Source organism: Ammodytes marinus (assembly GCF_949987685.1).
Source record: "Ammodytes marinus genome assembly, chromosome: 15".
Taxonomy (NCBI): domain Eukaryota; kingdom Metazoa; phylum Chordata; class Actinopteri; order Uranoscopiformes; family Ammodytidae; genus Ammodytes; species Ammodytes marinus.
This window is the reverse complement of record NC_137219.1, coordinates 2,823,409-2,828,012: the sequence shown is the minus strand read 5'-3', so window position 1 is coordinate 2,828,012 and position 4,604 is coordinate 2,823,409. Positions and strand designations below refer to the sequence as shown.

The following is a 4,604-nucleotide window of genomic DNA, read 5'->3' as shown; positions in this document are numbered from 1 at the left end:
GGAAGTCACACACTTGATCTGGTCTGATAAACATATATTCTTTTTTACAAGATTACATTGAACTAATCACAATGTCGCCGAATACTATTTTTTACTGAACAGCACTTGAACACATCACAATGTAACTCAATACAACCAAGGTCCCAAACCAAGGAAATGAAGAAAAAAATTACTGCATATCATTTTAAATTATTTTAAGCTACACTATTATATTAAAGATGCTATGCACATTTTTTTAACACCCCGGGATACGGTATTACTGTATAACCGCCCAAACCTAGTCATCATAATTATATAATGAATAAATAAGTGTTCTAGTGGCTTCTGTGGAGAAAGATACATTAAGGTTTTAACTTAAACTCAGTAAAAAAAATCACTGGAAATTTCTGTCCGACATGTTACAGTGAGAATATTTCCCGTGCTACACACTGATAATGCTGATTGACTGTCAGATAGACTACAGTAGCTGCTTGTACTGGCTTTGATGAATGAGACCAAGTTTTAAAAACTGCTTTTTGGCTGCACCCGTAAACCTCTGACTGTAGGATTCTGCACTTCAGTCGTAGTATTTTCATATTAAAATAATACTTTTCCACTTAACTCTTTCTCTAGAGCTTCTTCTAACTAACATTTGTTAACCAAAATCCTTCTAAATATCTCATTTGGAGAGTTAATTGCATCATACCAAGCATCTGAATAGAGTTATAGGCATATTTATCAATCCAGATTAAAGATAATGTCATTTAAGTTTGATAAACTTTACATCATTTTGGTTTGGATGAGGCTATGGGCTATGCTCTGGTTCTTATGACACAATAGGTATTTTTTATAACTCAAGGCAGACTGACATAATATGTAAAAAAATATAGTGTGTAACATTAACGTGGTAAATAAACAAGTCCCAACAAGCACACCGGAGCCTTTAGTTTAGTGTTGTTATAAAGTGTATCTTCTGACCAGCTGCTCCCCTTGACTACCAGAGTTTGAGCTAAGCTAACCTGGATGAGCGACTTTTAGCCCATTTCTGTATGACAAATGCACGCACAGTTACAGGCACGGTTTCTGTCTCTCCGGCCCTTTTCTTGAGCCGGAGAGTGAAGGGGGAAAAGAGCTTAAAACCTTCTCATGTCGACTGCTAACTCCCTTTGCTGCATTGCCACGTCTCTTTAAACCCACTGCAGTGTTTTCCTCTGGCGACTGCAGTGGCAGAAATATGTAGATCTAGTCTCAGTAGGCTGCTGTTCTTGCCATCAAACTCACCCTGCGTTCCAATCCCCCATTACTTCCCTACTATTTAGTATGCCAGAAAAAGATTTAGGATATCCCCAATACATGCACGTCAATTGTAGTATGCTGAAAATACAGAAATACCCCACTAACTCCAATAGCATTTTGGAGTATTCGTCTTTATTCTTGACATTTCTCAACATAATGAAAAAAAAAAAATCTTCCTTATCTGATTTTTTTTTCTCTCCTGTGGCCCTGAAACTCTTCTGTACTTTAGTATGTAGTGTAGTAAAAAGAAAAGTATGTGATTTGGAACGCAGGGGCTAGTCTCTATAGGCTGCTGTTCTTGCCATCATACTCTATTTCTTTTAAAGGCTGCTGATGCTGATGCTGCCTGCTCACATAGCAACAGTAGTCATAGCGCCCTGAACAACCAATCAGCATCTTCCTTCTCTTAAACCTGTGAGATTTGGTGTGAGACATTGAGTCATTGATTTTCTGGATATATTTCTATCGGGAAATCCAACAGCTGGTTTGTACTGGAAAGAGCTTTGGTTGTAAGTAAATGATTTATAAAAGGCGTTTTTGGTGAATACATTCGTGGCTAAAGTGATGTCACCACAAAGTCAACCAAGGGTACCAAACCAATTTGATTTTTTAAATTTGATTTAAGATAGGATCTAAATTCACTGATCCAAGGAAGTGAAGAATTTGATTTTTATGACGATAAATAAAAAGGCATATGTATGTAAATATTATGTAAATATACAGATAACAGAAAGTATGCATACGTACATGTGTGCTGCACATTTAGATCAAAGTAGCATTGTATATGCAATATATTGGTAATGCATATGTATACGATATGTACAAGATAAAGAGATATCATATGATTAAGAATAACCCGAGAAACTATTAAAAAACTAAATTGAAATGCATATTAATATACAGTAAATTAATATTGAGTAACAAAAATAATAGTTCATTTTATCCACCTAAGTTCTTTCTTTCCAACCTTTCAAAGAAAATCATCCACTTCCACTCCAGCTCTCACCACTGGCCGCTGTGGAAAACATTTATATTTTTTTCTCACATATTTTTTAATATTTCTTGTGAAAATCTTTGTGACTTATTATTGGTCTGTTGGTCTGACTCCTCCTGGGCTCTGTACTGTACTCTATACCTTCTTATTTACTCAATGTTTGCTGTATGTACCTGTGTTTACCTCACCTTTGCTTTTGTGTGTGATGGGAACGTGAATTGTGATTTTTATTTATATTATTTTCCGTGATCTCTTAATTCCTTTTTCTACCCTTTCCTTTTCGCTTGTTGTGTGTGTCATCATGTTAGCAGCCAGAGAGAAAATAAGCTATAGTGCGTAACTTTTTATATATAAATGAACGTCGGCTACATTCAAGCCATCGCCAAATGAATTGACACAAAGATGATTAAGCCCTATCAGCTCCACACATCTCTCTCTGTATTTCTCAGTATGGCAGCGTTTACAAACTGTTGTCCACCCCTTTGACACTGGTACAGAAGCTCCGAAAAATCACAAAAAAGCACCAAAGAAAAATTATTATGCATAATAATGTGCTTTAGTTTCAGCCCAACTATTTCTGTGTAGCCAAAAAAAAAAAAAAAAAAAAAATGTAAAATGTAAAAACAGATATAAACAAATAACATCCTGCATTTGACAGAAACATACTCTATATCTGTCTGGCTGCTCTCATGTGTCTCCTGCCTGTGTTTACTTGTTAAATGTGTGGCTTTCTAACAAAGTTTAACCTTGTTCTTACTTGATGTTCTGACACAGTATTTCTCTCTCCACCAAGTCAAACTGTGCAAAAGCTCCATCTAGTGGCAGAATCTGTGAATTACATCAAATATTCTATATAATAGATAATATATCCTTTCTCTGAATAAATCTACAATTTGAACACAGTGTAGACAAACAATACAGAAGAGCAAACATTTTTAAAAAACTGCTCTTCATGGGCTGAGCATATTGAATGTTGAGGATCTCCGAGTTTACAAGTAGGAATCCGATTTAATGGGGCGTTCAAGTTCATATTTCTGGCTGGGATTTCGTAAAACTCAGACTTTCCCAGTTCAACTGGAACGCAGTATAATGTACAAGCTGCTAGAGAACTACTGTGTCTGATCCTGACTGCACCTTGTCTGCTTTCTTAACTCTTTGTTTCTCTTCTTCCACTTTTCCCTTTTTTCCCATTTATTTCCTTCATAAAACTCAACCTGCTCCATCTCTCTCTCTCTCTCTCTCTCTCTCTCTCTCTCTCTGTCTCTCTCTCTCTCTCTCTGCTTGTATTCCCTCCTTTCTGACTGACAGGCATAACTCCAGATGCCTTGTTGTAAAAAAAATGCTTCTTCTAAATAAAATATAAAACAAACATGTCTTCTGCATGATGGATGCACCGCCTCAAAACCCTGTCAGCTCTGCAGTTTTCCCCTCTCTCTCTCTCTTTCTCTCTCCCCCTCGCTCTCTCCCCTCTCTCTCTCCCCGTGTCTCTCTCCATCCCTCCCTCTCTCTCTCTCCCCCCCTCTTTCTCTGCCTCCCTCTTTTTCTCTTTCTTTCTCTCCCTCTCCCTCTCTCAAACACCAACACCTATCCGTTCTGGTGGAATTCTTCACGCCGGGTCAAATCTACTGCTATAATATTGCTTTTATGTGCGTGTGTGTGTGTGTGTGTGTGTGTGTGTGTGTCTAACAAGCCTAAATTCTCCTGCTTACTACTTTGACTGCACTGTGTGTGTATATGTGTAAAGGGTGGAAGAGGGCCAACTGATGTATGTTTGTGAATGGCAAAATTAAAAAATTTTTGTGCTCCTTACCTTTCTGACTGTATGTCCTTTTAACACTAACAACTGCTATTCTCCTTCTTGTCTTGGCTGTCACTCTAAACTGTACTTTCATTTTAACTGGAGAACCAAGTTGTTGGAAGAACGGTGATTAATACGACTGAGTTTAAGGGTCCATCTTGAAGGGGGAAAACGAATTCTTAGACTTTGAAAATATTTCGAGAATAAAGTATTTATGTTATGAGAAAAAAAAGTGGAAATAGTATAATAAAGGAGTCCGAATTTAACAATAATAAAGCCGCAACGTTACAAGAATACAATTATTTTATGAGAAGATAGTTGTAATATAATAATAGTTTTCTTCTATATGTTTTAAAAACTTCCGCGTTGAGACTACTTTTAATTTTTGTTTTCAGCGTCCCCGAAAAAGCTTTCGAAGTTTCCGTGTAAGCGAAGGGCTAGAACGTAAAAATACTTCCGCGTTTTATTATCTTGAAAATGTTGCAATTTAAAAGGCCCCTTAGTGCTGTGCAGGAAAATTATTTAATTCTGAATCCA

The 4,604-nt window shown here is 36.8% G+C and overlaps 1 protein-coding gene across 1 annotated transcript in view; it reads left to right on the top strand.

The window, feature by feature from the left end:
• klc1a (kinesin light chain 1a) overlaps nt 1–4,604 on the top strand; it is a 52,475-nt gene that overhangs the window by 34,646 nt on the left and 13,225 nt on the right. The gene's annotated exons all lie outside the window — the stretch shown is intronic.